This window comes from Dasypus novemcinctus, chromosome 10 (genome assembly GCF_030445035.2).
Source record: "Dasypus novemcinctus isolate mDasNov1 chromosome 10, mDasNov1.1.hap2, whole genome shotgun sequence".
NCBI lineage: Eukaryota > Metazoa > Chordata > Mammalia > Cingulata > Dasypodidae > Dasypus > Dasypus novemcinctus.
The window spans coordinates 29,996,344-30,013,247 of record NC_080682.1 but is presented as its reverse complement, the minus strand read 5'-3'; the positions used below and the strand labels follow the sequence as shown (position 1 = coordinate 30,013,247).

The window sequence follows — 16,904 nt, the reverse complement described above, 5'->3', positions numbered from 1 at the left end:
CTTCAATACACAATCCTGTGTGTCATTGGCGCAGGGATGGACAAAGTCTGTTATTTGGGACCCACTGAAAGAGGAACTCTCAGGGTTGCTGGGGAAGAGGGTGGAAGGTCTCCAAGAGCAATAAACGGAAGTAACAGACAGAAATGTGTCAGGGCAAACCGTGTCTCTCTGGAAAGTTGCTCTTGCTCAGGGGAGAGAACGAAGACTAGAAAGACCTAATCACAGAGGGCTGTTAGTGCCAGTAACACAGGCAAGAAAGGGAGGGTGGTTTACTGGGTGTCTCCCTCTTCCCTAGTTTGCTAGAGCTCACCTAGTCTCTATTCACAAACAGATGTAAGGATGCTGATATATGTTGTGAAAATGAAAGTTTCTATAAAACTGCATACACTTCTTTTGTGAAAAACACCACCACAACAAACATATCACTGTCTATTCCAAAACTAGTGATGAGTCTTTGATGTAGCTATATCCACATGGGTTTTGGCATTGGCCCTTAACTTATTTAGACCATATAAATATGTCTGTGTCTGGTGCCTTGGTGTTCTACTCTTGATTACCATAACAAGTAAAATCTATAATCAAATAGTTTAAAATTTAATATTCTGGGGCAGATGGAGCTCAGTGGTTAAACACCTGCTTGGCATCTACAAGGTCCCAGATTCAATCCCTGGTACTCTCTCCCCCCAGATAAAAATTTAACAAAATAAATAAAATAAAATTTGATATCCTACACAGATGCAAAATTGAGAAATACCTATTGTTATTTTATTTTATTTTAGAATTATTTTTTATTTCTATCTAAACTAATATTGTAGCTGATAAATAATAACTGCATGATCTCTAGTCAACCAACATTTATTATTTCTGCTTCACTAATTGAAATATAGGTATTTTATTTTAATTCCATATTATATGCATACATATCCATGCCCACACGTTCCCTTTAAATACATTGAGACAATACAAGAACTTTTTTAAAAGATAGAAACATCTATGATCATACTGCCTAGGGACAACCATGTTTTCTTTCCTATAAATCAGATTTTTATTTTTTAGCCAATATGATGACATAAAAATTATATATAAAATATTATTACTAGAAGCATTCCATTCCTTTCAAATTGTTGTTTATTCATTTATTTAAACCATCTTATGGTTTGTATATAATTCTTCATATTATAAACAGTCTGATGAGTCAAATTATATATACATAGGTTATCATTTCCAGGTGTTTATTTAAAATAAGTCCTTTAAAATGGAATTGAGGGACAAAAGTACTTGATTTTAAAAAGAGCATTTAGGAGTTCAAAACAAATCTTAGTTCTTTTTTCATATATAATCCAATGTACCAGCAGACTATCTTATGGTTCCTCTACTATCTCATATCTCCAAAGTTTTCACTAACAACATCATTTCACAGATGTAGATAGTAATATCTGGAGTCTCACAGACATTGCGTTTTTGAATTGCAAAGCCCTTGCTCTCAACAAGTTCCTGAATGCAGATTCTCTTGGTTAATGTAATGGAAAGTGAATGTGTGTTTACATGAAATTATTTGTGTAGAAATTCAAAATTACTGTTTCAGAGATTTTTAGATTTCTTAGTGAAGAAACAAGTCATCAGGTAACATGTCTAAACCAATAAAGGATTGATTCCAAGGTAGGTGATGAAGGGCAGAGAGAAGCCTAAAGGAAGCATTATCATATTGGAGGTAGACTGCTTTATTTCTGTTGAAAAAAGAAACATTATTAAAATTGTTATGAAGATTAAGTGACATGGAGGGCCCCTATATTGCACAATGCCAGGAACCAAATAAAAAATGAGGAAAAAGATGTCCCCTGAATTTAGGCAAATTAGCGTCTATGGGAATATTCTCTGTATTGTTTAAATTTGGAGTGATATTTTATAATGTGTGAATAATTTCCATATATCAATAAGCACAAATGCTATATGTCATTAAACAGCTACTCTAGATTTATATATCAAGATAATAATAAAAAGTCAAATTTATGTCAATGCAATTGATTTAAATACCATTAAACTAGTCAATGTAAAATTTGAATGTAAAAAAATATTAAGATGTATTAGGTCTATAACATTTTATGTACTGTGGCAATGAAGATGTTTTCCTGTTTCTTTTAAAACACCACGTGGGAGTAAAGGGGACATGGTTTTATTGTTTTTCTTGTTTATCTTCCTTTCTGTAAGGCTAAGAGACTCACCAGACTAAAATCAGTGAAGCTAGCCTATTTTTAATTTTGAGAGAAGTGATTTAGGTGACAGTTATAATTCCTTTTCACATTTCATTGCCATTATTTGTGTAATGATCCCAATACTAAATTACCAAATGTATTCCTGTGAAAATAGTGTTGAAGTAAAGCTCAAATCACATTAGTAATTTTTAATAATTGCCGAGCAGGGAACCACAAGAAGATTTGTTTACTACCATTATCTACTTTTCTAGAGCATATTTGGTGAAGAGGGAATTGCCCTTGCTTGCCTTCTTCTGATTCTTTCCTAAGTTTATTTTCCGTTCAGGTGCTTCTTCTTCTCTAGGGATGTCAAATTCCTTCAGGGTACACTATGTTTAGGCAGGTCCCAGAATAAGCTTCTGAAACATAACTGCCTCTACAGATCACATAGTAATTTCCTTCCAGTTCTCTCCATTAAAACCTAAGTTTACATAACTACATCATTATTACAAATTGGATAACCTAATTGGCCTTCCAAAGGGATTTCTGTTGTAATTCAGAAAGTCACTCTTAAAGTTGAAATGAATGTCTTTAGAGAGGATTTAGGCATCAGAGAAGAGGATATGAGAAAAATTTCCTGTATAAGTCTCTTCTGGTGACCCTACTGTCACTAAAATAATACTATGTAGACTACTGTCTATGTACAAGACCACCTTCTTCAAAAGTCATTGCTTGCCAAGTCATGGACTGTTATAAAACAGAGTTCAATACATGATACTAATACCAAAGTATATGTCTCCCTATTTATGGAGAACATGTCCATTTGTTGATAAAGACATTTTTGTTAGACAAGGCAATGGGCATTTTGAATAACATAAAACATAATTATTAGTTGATATATTCTATTAAAATTGTGTTCTATCTTAAATTAACATATATATTTGAATACATATTGTATATAAGAAACTACTGGAGATGGAAAAAATCATATTGAAATCCTCTACTTGTTTCCAATACAATAGTGAATAGACTTTACTTTTGGAAACCTTTTAAGATATGATCATATAATTAAAACACATGAAGTCGATTTTCAGAAATGAATATCTCCCTGTGCTCAGAACCCAGACTATAAAGCAGGACTTACTAAAAGCCCAGAAATCATACACACAGCCCATCACAAACTCATTTCTAAAAATTAGATTAGTTTGTATATTTTAATATGTGCAAGTGAAATCACAGTGCTTACATACAATTATATCTGGCTTATTTCACTAAAGCTTATATTTGTGAGATTCCTCAATGCTATCGTTTGTTGGGTTAGTTTTTTCGTTATCATTGTTGTGTAGTAGTTGAATGTACAACGTACCATAAGATATTATTTAATGAGGAACTGGGATCAGTGAACTAAGGCCCAAGAAAATGTATCGGAACACAGTTAACCCAATTCTTTGGTTGTTATGTGTCGACTTGATTGCTTGTGCCAGGGGCCTTATAGCTTACCATAAGGTACATTAGTGTAATTTTCTCATGTTTCACTGTTTTCCTAACACGTTGTAAAAGAATATTCTTGGGGAAGAGGCTGTGGCTCAAGTAATTGAGCTCCCATTTACCATATGGAAGATGGTTTGATCCCTGAGACCTCCTGGTGTAAAAATAAAATAGACTTCCCAGACCTGGGCAAAGAGATGCAGGCCCCCACCTAGCCAAGCGATGCCCCAAAAAGATGATGATGCAATCAGATAGAAAAATAAAAAATAACATTCTTATATTATACTTTTTAAATATACTATTTAATTTTTTAAAATGATACTTAGATTATATAATTGTTACATAAAAAATATAGGGGATTCCCATATGCCCTTTTCCCTAACCATCCTACATTTTCCCATATTAACAGCATCCTTCATTATTCTGGTATGTTTGTTAAAAAATTGATGAACAGAGTTTGGAGCATTGCCACTAAGCATGGATTATAGATACATTTTAGTTTATACTCTCTCCCACACATTTTTGTATCTGTCATTGCGGTGCCATTCAGGAGAATTCTGGAGTCCTGAAAATGCCCCCCAATTACACCGATTTTTCTCTCTCTTGCCTCAGAACCTCCAGTGGCCACTGCCTCCACATAATGATAAAAGCTTTTTCATTGCTACAGTCACAATAAATTTATAGTAGAATGCCAGTAAATCTACTCTAGTCCATCGTGCATTCCCCAATCCTGAAGATTCTGGGATGGTGATGCCTAATTCACCTCTAATTGAAAGGGGGTTTAGATCCCATTGGGTAGATGGATGGGACTATCTTGTTTGCAGTGGCAGATGCTCTCTGTTCCTTGAGATGTTCATTGTCCATAACCATCTCCTTGTTAGTTGTCCTGGATGAGTAGGTATTGCAAATCTGTTGAGATTCATGGTCCAACTGGTACGCGGAAAGCTCAAAGATTTAAGTCTCTTGGACATATACCTATCAAGTCTAGTACTAACTATAGGTTCAAATAAGGGGCAGAATAGCCTTGTGTAGGGAAAACACAGCCAAGTCCAACTCTGTCACACTGGGGAGCATACATTCCAAAGTAGGAGCCACTGGCTCTGGCAGGGTGCCAAATTTCTGAGCTGTCTTTGCTGTTTATAGTGTCTGGATGTCTTCAAAACCATCAGGAATCATCAGGAGGGTACTAGAAAGATAAAGATGCCAAGAGAAAACCTTGAGTAGCTGGTCCCTGTGGGTTGAAGTAGCACATATACCCCACCCTCAAGGCAAATAGCCTAGGTGGAGCATCTAGCTCCTTGCTACCAAAAGAATGTGAGGGGACACTCCCTGGGAGGAAGAGGGGTCTGGGAGGGTAGAAAGTGGTTTCTTTGCAGGGAGTTTGGCCTGCTGAGCCCTCTTTGAACCTCAGAAGTGACCTCAACCCGATGGGGAGAGGGGAGAAAGGATAAGGATCTCTTCAGGTAGGCTGTCACTCCCAACCTTCTGGAGAGAGAGAGAAAATAGATTAGAGAGGATGCAGGGTCAGACAGGCACCTAACCAGCAAGACTAAGGAAAACTGCTGGTAATTTTAACCTGCACAAGGGAAAAGAAGCAGATAGCTTTCTAAGAGGCTAACTAATGTAAGTAGCCATTTTAGCTCAGTGGAGGAATCCTGCCTTGCACATACAAGGTCCCTGGTTTGAGTCACAGCTCTTAGAGAAGTAATCCACCAGATTATCATGCACCCAGTTGATAGCTTTATGACATGGAATATATAGACATTCTTTTTGTATTGGCTTTTCTTGGTCTCTCTTTTTTAACAAGGGTCCTTCTTTACTCCTTCTCCTTATTTTACTAAAACATGGCTCAAAATCTGCAGAGGGTAGGCTGCAGGGTGATTGATGAACCCTGCTAGCATGAGAAGTTCCTTAGGGTGCTAGGAGTGAAAGCTGTTTTTCATGGTTTTTGTTCTGTTTTTTCTTTCTTTCTCCTTTTTAAAAATTAGTTACTTCTTTCTTTTTTTGTGTGTGTGTTTCCCTTTTCTTTGTTTCCTGCTTTTTCTTTTACTGATTTATTCTATGCATGCCTTTTCTTTTCATTCCTTCATCTTTCTTTTTTTCTTCTGTTGTTTTTCCGTCATTCCACCACTTTTTGTTTGTTCTTCAATTTTTCTTGTTTTTAGCTCCCTCTCTTTTTTTTTCTCTGTTTTCTTTCTTTTATATCCTTTTTCTTTTTCTTCTTTCTTTTTGTCTCTTCTCATCATTCTGGCCTTTAATTCATTCTATATAATTTTCTCTATTTTGTTACTTGTTTTGTTGATTCTGTTCTACTTTTTAATTCTTATTCCTCTGTACTTACTCTTGTAAGAAGAGTAAAATTATTTATTTTCCTCAGTCTTGTATGGCCCCTCTTCTACCTTCTACTATTATTGTTATTATTATTCTATTTCTCTTCTAATCTCTTTCCTTTTCTCAGTTCCTAAATTTTTCCCCCCAAGGGAACATAAACAAAAGCAAGGAAATAGAATAAGAGGAATGAAGTGTCAAAGTGAAACCTTACCACACACCAAAACAACAACAAAATAAAACCCTAGAGTAGAAAGAGAAGCTAATCAATTGTATAAACCCATCATGGTAAACAGATGCTTAGACACCAGCAAAAATTACAAGCCATATTTAAGAAACAGGAAGACATGACTCAGAACAATGAACAAACTAAAAGCCAGGAGAAGATGTAGAACATGGAACAGCTAATCAGAGATGTCCATACAAATATCATGAATCTACGTAATGAAGTGAAGGAAGAGGTTAAGGATATTAAGAAGACACTGGGAGAACATACTGAAGAAATTGTAAGCATACATGAAAAGAGAACAGATATGGTAGTGATGAATGGCACCATTCAAGAAATCTTATACTCTTAACCACGATCTTCATACACAACCGAAATCACTATGTTATACATTCCTTAGATTATTTTGTAACTTCCTTTCAATTGACATTTATATTCACAGACTACCCCTTTCAGCCACAAGCACACTTATAAGTTGACAGTGTTAATTATACTCACTATAATTGTGTTGCCATCAACTCTATTCGTTTACATGCTTTTGCAACAAACCTTATTAAAAATTCTGCATATTTAAGTATCAACTCCCATTTCAACCCACATTTTATCTCCTAATAATCTATTCTGTGGAGTTTAATCTCCCAGAGTTTGCTCATCATATTTAGTTCATATTAGATATTTAGTTCACATTAGTGAGACCATACAACATTTGTCCTTCTATTTCTGGTTCATCCCAATCAACATAATATCCTCCAGGCTCATCCATGCTGCCACATAAATTCCAAATTCACCTCTTCTTATAGTTGAACGGTACTGCATTGCATGCATTCACACACCCTGCCTATCCACTCATTGGTTGATATACCCCCAGGTGGGTTCCATACTTTAGCAAACCTGAGTAATGCCACCAGGATCATTGGCCCTCCCCTCAGTACTTCTGAATACATTGTCAGCAATGGGATTGCTGAATCATAAGGCAGTTCCACAACCAGTTTCCTGAGATACTGCCAAACAGCCCTCTACAGAGGCCACACCACTTCACACTCCCACCAACACATACACTCTAGCACCTGCAGCACTCTGCCTCTTGAATAATGGTCATTCTAAAAGAACAAAATGGTATCTCATTGTAGCCTTGATCAGCATTTCTCCAAAAGCCAGCAGCACTGAACATACTTCCATGTGCTTTCTGGTCATCCTTATCTCCTCTCTGACAAAATATCCACACAAGTCCCCTTTCCACTTTTTAAGCTGCAGCTTGTCTTTTTATCATTAAGTTATATGATCTTTTTATATAATATGGATATCAAACCTTTAAAGGATAAGTGGTTTTCAAATATTTCTTCCAATAAAAAGTAGACTGCCATTTTACTTTCTTCACAAAGTCTTCTGAAGAACAAAAGTGTTTCATTTTGGTGAGGTCCTTATTATCTTTTTTTTTTTTTCATTGCTCCTGCTTTGGATGTAAGATTTGAGAAACTACTGTCTACCACAAGATCTTGAAGCTGTTTCTGTACATTTTCTTCTAGGAGTTTTATGGTTGTAGCTTTTATACTTAGTCTTTGATCTATTTTGAGTTAATTTTTGTATAAGGTGTGAGATAGGGGTCCTTTTTCTTTCTTTTGTATATGGATATCTAGTTTTCCCAGCACCATTTGTTGAATAGACTGTTCTGTCCCAGCTGGGTATGTTTGGCAATACATTAAAAAATCATTTGACTGCATCAAATCTGTAGCTGCTTCCACATAGCTACTATGGTCAAAAAGGAGCCCAGAATGACAGTTTTTCCTGATCGTCTCCGTTCTGTTTGCTGTAACTGATCTGCAACATTTTGGGAAAATACAGTTTCCATTGTATATGGCATTTCTTAGTTTTGCTGAATGAAGATTCCAGGATGACTGTGGTCTTTCAGGGGAGTGAGGATTCCAGGGTGACCAGGTTTTGAAAGACAGGATTCTCAGGACCCGATTACCCCCTGATTTCCCATACAATGTTAAGAAGTCTTAAGATACCAGTTTATTGCTGGAGCAGAACTCTGAAAACTAAAAAGCTATCTCCTTAACTGTGATTTTGGACTTAGAGTGGGAGAAACACTTGGGTAGAGACAGGCTAAAAGACACTGTGTTTTTGATTAGGTGGAAATTGTGAACATTGCAAGCAGAGTCCTTTGCATTTTGCATAGCGTTTATATCCCTTATGTCTGATATGTTGGTGACTCTATGGGGAAAAAATATTTGATGGTAGATGTGAGGGTCTAATTCTGAGTTCTCTATTCAGTTCCACTGGTTAATATATCTTTCTTTATGCCAGTAACATGTTATTTTTACCACTGTAGCTTAGTAATACTCTTTAAAGTGAAGAAATGAGAGTCTTCCAACTTCAATCTTCTTTTTAAAGATGTCTTTGGCTATTTGAGGCCGCTTACTTTTAGAAATAAATTTGATAATTGGCTGTTTCATTTATGAAAAAAAAAAGCTGTTGGGATTTTAATTGGGATTGCATTGTAAATCAATTTTGGTAGAATTGGCATCTTAAGGATATTTAGCTTTCCAATCAATTAAAACAGAATGCCCATCCATTTATTTAGGTCTTCTTTGGTTTCTTTAGCAATGTTTTGTAGTTTTTTGAATGCAGGTCCTTTATCCTTGATTGTATTTATTCCTAAACTGTGATTCTTTGAGTTGCTATTCCGAATGGATTTTTTCTTCTGACTTCCTCCTCAGATTGCTCATCAGTAGTATATAGAAACACTACTGATTTTTGCTTATTAATCTTGTCTTCTTCCTCTTTGCTGAACACAGCTATTAGTTCTAGTAGCTTTTTATGTGGATTTTTCAGGACTTTCTACATATAAGATCATATCATCAGTGTGTAGTGAAAGTTTTACTTCTTCCTTTCCAATTTGGAAAACTTTTATTATTTTTCTTGCATAATTGCCCTAGTTAGAAATTCTAGAATAGCAGTCTTTCACTGTTCAGTACAATGCTAACTCTGGGTGTTTCATATATGCCCTTTACCATTGTGAGAAAATTTCTTTCTATTCCTGTCTTTTGTTTTGTTTTTTGTTTTTTTAAGGGTTTTTAAAATTTTGTCTCTTCCCTTCCCTGCCCCTCCCCCCCAGTTGTCTGCTCTCTGTGTCCATTTGCTGTGTGTTCTCTGTGTCTGCTTCTATTCTTGTCAGTGGCACCCAGAATCTTTGTCTTTATGTTGCATCATCTTGCTGTGTCAGCTCTCCATGCATGCAGCACCATTCCTGGGCAGGCTGCATTTTTCTCATGCTGGGCGGCTCTCCTTACGGGGCGGACTCCTTGTGTGTGGAGATCCCATAGGCGGGGGACACCACTGCGTGGCACGATACCCCTTGTGCACATCAGCAATGGATCTGGAACTACTTGGGCTCCATCCACATTTGCTCAACTACTTCTTTTCTGGTTGTGCTAGAAATTCAGAAGCAGAGAGCTGTCATATGCATTGCTGACAATACAACCACTGAGGTTAGTATACTTGAAAGATATAGACTTCACCCAGAAAGAGTGACCTGCTGGAGGCATCCCAAGGAAAGCTGTTCAGACATGTAATGTTGGAGATTTTAAATCATCTGGTCTTATTGGGAAAAAGCTGAATGCATTAGACCACAGTAGTGAAAACAATAGGTTATCAAGTCTGGAAATTAGATGTATGTTCTCAGCAGAAGCAAGGAGAGGAACTTTGGTGAGAATGAATGGGATGTATCTGAAACTAGAGTTCAGGCAGGGATAGCAGCATTAAAAAATGATAGTCATGTGACATACGACTTATGACATATTTGGAAACAACACTTGAGAGCAACTTTGAATGTCATATATAAGGAAAAGCCTTCAGTAAATTATCTTATTTTAGAAAACATGAGAAAAGTCACACAGTGGAGAAACTTTATGAATGACATCTATATTATATGGGAAACCAATCACCAGTTGATCTGGCCTTAAACAATATAAGATGACTCATTTTGGAGATAAACTCTATGTTATCTCTGTGGGAAAGCTTTTATCCATTCTAATTGCCTGAGAGGAAATGAGAGTTCTATTAGTAAACCAAAGAAGTACTGACGCAACGTACCAGAAATCTGTTGGCTTTTATAAAGGGTATTTATTGGAGATAAATGCTTGCAATTACAAGGTCCAAAACAGTCCAACTCAAGGTTACTTCCTTACCAAACTTTGTTGCCACTTGTTGAAGTAAGATGGCAGACAAACTCTGTGAGGCTTCAGACTTCCTCTTCCCTCATAAGGCTCCAGGGTATAGCTTCTTCTGATCTCAGCAGTAGGCTGGCATAGGGTTCATTCTTTTCCCAGGGCTAATTTCTTTCTGCGCTCAGCTGCTCTTTTCTCTTCACAAGGTCAACTGTAAACTATCAGATGAATAGTTCATCTCTCTTCTTGAGGCTTCTGCCTTGTCTGAGGAGTGGTCTCTATTCCTTTTTATTCTTCTGTGTATCTACTTCTGTGTGTCTCCTTGACTGAATTTCTGTTATACAGACCACAAAGGGGGGCAGGCAATTAAACTGAGTCACCTGAATGATATGGTCAAATCAAGGCCCTAATTTAACATAATGGAATCAAAGGCATCTCAGCTGTATCTAATAAAATCAAAGTGTTTCTTGTCCAGATCAACAGACCAGTTTACAAACACAATCACATATCTTATTTGGAAATCATAAATAACGCAAATCACTATCCTCCCACTCCACCCTCTGAATTCTGAAAAAAGAATTACAATAATAAAAAAAAAAAAAAAACTTAAATAAGTAACAATGTTAAGTACAAAATCACATCACAGTGAATCAGTTATAGAAATACAGTTTGTTCCCTCTGCTGTAGAACTGTGAAAGTTACAATTAAATAATCTGCTTCCAATATACAAAAGGAAAGACAAAGGATTAACATTTGCATTACTATAAATAGAATTTGAGAGGGAAATATGAGTCACTGATCCCCTACATTTCTGAAAGCTTGTGGGGCATACTTCATTAAATTTCAAAGTCTGAGAGTCATTCTTAAGATGTTGGTTTCTTCTCATCCTTGGGGCCTCATGGGGTACCACCCTTTTCACAGACTTGCCCAACAACTATTTTCTTGGTTCCAACCTCATCAAACATCTGGGTGGTGACCAAGCTCCAGAACTCTCTGACCAAGAATATTTGGGGTGATAGCCACACCTTCCTCAATTCCAGGTTACAGTCTCAAGTCCCTTGGTAGAGTAAGTAGAGGCAACATTCTCCTTAATCTCTGGAGTACAAGACCAACCCTCTCAGAGCATGAATTGGTGACCTTGCCTTCCCTAATCTATGGGGGACAGGCCCACCCCTCTATGACCTATGGGGTATTAAACTTACTCTCCCCAACTCTTGGGGAATGTGCTCCACCCGCTCTGTAGCCTGGGACAGAAAAAACTCTCCCTGAACTGTGGGCTGACCCATCCACCCTTCAGCTGCCAGGACAAACTCACCTTCTCTGTATGCATAGGTGGGGTGATTCTCTTGACCCAAGGAGATTTCTTAATTCCAAACCTCGGTTTCCATGGTTTTCCTCTTAAAGTCATTTTCCCTTTCATCTCCTCACTCCATGTCCCTTTTAGTCCTGGCTGGCAGTGGTTTTGTTCATATAGCCCTCTCAAAAAGCTTATTGGTTTAGCATGCAGGAAGCAGGGGCTCAAACAATCAAAGACTTTCCACAAGTCTTTCCTAGATAACTAAATTTTTAATCTTGACTTACAATTTCCAAGTTTAGTTAATTCCTCAAATGGGGCGTTGTTGTCTGGGGGCTTGATTTCCAGAGGATTATAATTTCCAGAATCAGTTTCTGTTTGTTTTGCCTCTAAAAATTCTGTTATCAGCTTATCTCTTTCCTCTGATAGTTTGCTATAAGCTGAAGGGAAAGCCAGGAAGCATTTTTTCACATTTAATTTGGAAATCTGATTGGCTAAAATTCCAAATCCTTAATTTTCAAATATTGTCTTCCATATGTCTTTCCTCTGTTTCCAATAATTGTTTCATCATTTCCTTCTAAAACTTCATCAAAAGTCTCCTTAGCATCCATATTCCTACGAGTAGTCTCTTCAAAGCAATCTAGGCCTTTGTCATCAAACATCTCACAATTCCTCCAAAAAATACTCCTTACACATTTATAAAATCATTCCTGCATTTTGGGAATTTCAAAAGCACCCCCACTTCTTGGTACCAAATTCTGTATTAGTCAGCAAAAAGGGTGCTGATGCAAAGTACCGGAAATCTGTTGGTTTTACAAAGGGTATTTATTTGGGGTAAAAGCTTACAGTTACAAGACCCTAAACAGTGCAACTAGAGGTTACTTACTTACCAAACTTTGTTGCAATGTGTTGGAGCAAGATGGCAGGCAACCTTTGCAAGATTTCAGCCTTCCTCTTCCCTCATATGGCTCTAGTGTCCAGCTTCTTCCCATCTTAGCAGTAGGCTAGCTTAAGGCTGGCCTCTTTTCCTGGGGCTCATTTCTTTCCAGACTCAAACTAGTCTGTTCTCTTTACAAAGTTCGCTATAAACTATCGGCAAATAGATCATCTTTCTTCCTGGGGTCTCTGCCTTGTCTATGAAGCTGTCTTTCTTACACTGTGTTCTTCTGTGTATCTACTTCTGTGTGTTTCCTTGATTGAACATCCATTTATATAGCCCATAAAGTTGTTAGGGACTTAAATTGAGTTGCCTGAATGATGTGATCAAATCAAAACACTAATCTTAACAGAATTTAATCAAAGACATCTCAGCTGAATTTAATTCAATCTAAGGGTATCAAACCCAGAGGAACAGACCATTTTACAAACATAATCAAATACCTTCTTTGGAAGTAATAAATAATATCAAACTGCTACAAGAGGACTCCCTGAAGGGAAACCACATCAATGCCATTTATGTGAGAAAGCAGATGTTTTCATCTTAGAGAAGTGGAAAGAAATCATATGAATGCCATCTCTGTGTGTAAGCCTTCACCCATTATTGTGAACTTAAATGAAGTGAGAGGATTAACACTTGGGAACAACCACATATGAATGTCATCAATATAAGAAAGCATTAAATTTGTTTTTATATCCTTAGACAACATGACAGAACTCAAACTAGAGGGAAAACCTATAGTGATATATATGTTGGAAAATCTTCTGGCAATGTTCTGACCTTAGGTGATAGCACATCATTTGTTATAAATGTTTTAAATACAGAAAAGTTTTCAGGCATAGAATTAACCTTAACATACCAGGGAACTCACACTGAAGAAACAGTTTAGTCAAAATATAAAAGCTTCTCGTCATGATTAGTAATTCAGACAATGTTAGCAAATTTGTACTGTAAAGAATCCTTAGGAATGTCATCTATGTAGCAAAGCCTTCCATCAATGATAGGATATATAACATGAGTGAACTCACAATATAAATATAATCAAAGTGCAAGAATCTTCTTCCATATTCTTTAAAACATAAACAAAACTGAATAGCTTAATTAGTAATTTATCCTTTATATTGAGTGAGCATCATAGAAAGGAAATACTAGGTTTGTAATCAAAGTGCATAGCCATTTCACCAGACACCTGCTTTGGTGTATAAAGAAAATTTAGTATAGGTGTATTGGTCAGCCAAAGGCAACTGATGCAAAGTACGAGAAATATGTTGCCTTTTATAAAGGGTGTTTATTTGGGGTAAAAGCTTACAGTTACAAAGCCCTAAAGAGTCCAACCCAAGGTTGTCTTTTTCATCAAAGTCTGTTGCCACATGTTGAAGCAAGATAGGAAGTAATGTCAGAGTTCAGCCTTCCTCTTTCCTCTTAAGGCTCCAGGCCCAGCTTCTTCTGATTGCAGCTATAGGCTCACATAGGGCTCAGCAGTTCTTTTCTTTCAGCTGCAAACTATCAGGCAAATGACTCATTTCTCCCAGAGGGGGCCACAGCATCAAATTTCTCTCCTCACTTGTGTTTTGGAGTTCTCCCTCTTCCTCTGTGTATCTCTTTTTGTGTTCTCTTGATTGAGCATCCATTTACATAGCCCACGAAGTGTGGGGTGACTCATAACTGCATGCCCTAATGATGTGGTCAAATCAACCCCCTACTATTTATTTAATCAAATAAAAGTAAAATCTTTGAATTTAAGTCAATAAACGGGTATCATGCTCAGAGGAGTAGACCCATTTAGAAACATAATCTATATCTTTTGGAATTCTTAAATAATATCAAACTGCCATACTACACACATACCACACACTGAATACCAAAAAAGAAATTACAATATTAAAAAAATACTCTTAAATCTGTAACAATGTTATGTACAAAGTCACATCAAATTCAGTGTAAAGAAAGGCAGTTTGTCTTGGAGCAATGCCCCCTCTTACTGTAGACCTGTGAAACCCACAAAACTATGTGCTTCCAGGTTACAAAGGGACAGACAAAGGATAAACATTTGCATTACCATAAGGAGAATTTAGAAGGGAAACATGAGTTACAGGTCCCCTATATTTCTGAAAACCTGTGAGGCATATTTCATTAAATTTCAAGGTCCAAGTGTCATTCTTGAGATGATGGAGTCTTCTCCCTGGGGCCTCATGTAGGCCCACACTTTCCACAATCTTGCCCAACAGCAGTTTTCTTGATCCATCCTTTTCAAGGATCTGGGTGATGACCAAGAACAAGGTCCAGACTTCTCGATCCAAGAATTTAGGTAATGGCCCCAGATTCCCTGAACAGTCTCAAGTCCCTTAGTGCAGTGAGATGTAGGCAACATTCTCCCTAATCTCTGGCATACAGGACCAACCATCTCACAAGAGTAGGTTTGCGACCTGGCATCTAACCTTCCTTAATCTATGGGGGACAGGCCCATCCCACACAGATCAATGTGTGTCAATCTCACCCTTCCTGACCTATGGGGAACTTGTTCAACACTCTCAAAGCTCCAGGGTGTTGACCTAACTCTTCCAACCCTAAGGGAGTGTGCTCTACCCTCTCTATTGTCTGGGTCAGCAACACGTTCCCTGAACAGCATGCTTGAACATCTACCCTCTTCAAAAGCTCACTCTTTTTGTACACATGGCTGGGGTTTCCCTCTTGGCCTACGGAGACATCTTAGGCAAAGCTGAAAACCTCAGCTTCCACAGTTTTCCTTTTAGGGCTGTTTTCCTCTCCATGTCTTCCCTCCATGGCCTTTTTCATCCAAGCTGTCAGTGGCTTTATTCACACAGCTCTCTCAAAAAACCTTATTTGTTTAGCAAGCCAGAAGCAGGGGTTCAAGCCATCAGACAGTAAGGCTTTCCAAAAGCCTTTCCTGGATAGCTGCATTTCCAATTCTGACTTACAAGTTCCATGTTTAGTTAATTCCTCCAATGGGGCAGTATTATTTGAGGACTTATTTCCAGAGGTTTGGAATTTCCAGAATTGGTTTCTGGTTTCTTTGTGCCCAACAATTCTGTTATCAGCTTATCTCTTTCCTCTAACACTTACTAAAAGCTGCAAGGAGTGGCCAGGCTGAATTTTCCACATTTAATTTGGAAATCTCCTTGACTAAATGTCTAAACTTATAGTTTTCAAATTCTGCCTTCCATAGAACATCAGGAGTCAATTTTGCTAATTCCCCTGTGACTTCAAAACATGGTCACCTTTCCTCCCAGTTTCCAATACTAGTTTCATCATTAACTTCTTCTAAGGACTCAACAAATTCTCTTTATCATCCATATTCCTATCAACAGTCTCTTCAAAGCAATCTAGACTTTTTCCATCAAGCGTCTCACAATATTTCCAAAAAATACCCCTTAACCATTAATTAAACTATCCCAACTTTTGATAATTGCATCCCACTCTCCTGGTACCAAATTCTGTATTAATCAGTTAAAGGGATGGTGATGTAAAGTACCAGAAATATGTTGGCTTTTATAAAGGGTGTTTATTTGGGGTAAAAACTTACAGTTACAAAGCCCTAAAGAGTTCAACTCAAGGTTACTTTTTTCAACAAAGCCTGTTGTCATGTGTTGACGCATAATGGGGGGCTTTACCTGCAAGGATTCAGCCTTCTTCTTCCCTCTTAAACCTGCATGGTCCCATCTTCTTCTGATCTCAACTGTAGGCTTCCATAGGGCTCAGCTGCTTTGTTCTCTCAGCTGCAAATACTAAGTGAATGGTTCCTCTCTCCCAAGGGCCACAACATCAAAGCTCTCTCCTCTTCCATGTCTATGGAGCTCTCTTTCTTCCCCTGTGTATCTCTTTTTGTGATCTCTTGATTAAGCATCCATTTATATAGCCCACCAAGGGTGGGGAGATTCAACCTTGCAAGCCTTAATGATGTGGACAAATCAAAGTCCTAATGTTGATTTAATCAAATAATTGTAAAGTATTTGAATTTATATCAGTCAAAGGTTATCAAAGGAATATGCCAGTTTAAAAACATCATCAATATCTCTTTTTGGAATTCATAAATAATATCAAACTGCTACAATAGGCATAACCACTAAAACAAAATATACTTGAGTAAAGTCTTTAGTAATAGGACCAGACCCCTAGGGAGACTGCTAGATAATTCATATTGCAAAAGTTTTTCAGTGAAACTGAATGCTTTACTCTGAAAACAGGCCAAGGAAAGTATGACCTCTCACATCATAAAGTAGAAAAAAAATCACAAATGTTGAACACTAAA

General features: G+C 37.3%; 1 non-coding gene across 1 annotated transcript; it reads left to right on the top strand.

Annotated features, from left to right (window-relative positions):
- The first annotated feature begins 7,943 nt into the window (after positions 1-7,943).
- LOC111766099 (small nucleolar RNA SNORA16B/SNORA16A family) lies at positions 7,944-8,078 on the top strand. Its single transcript, XR_002798242.1, has one exon. It is a non-coding gene; the product is annotated as a small nucleolar RNA SNORA16B/SNORA16A family (small nucleolar RNA).
- Positions 8,079-16,904: the final 8,826 nt, after the last annotated feature.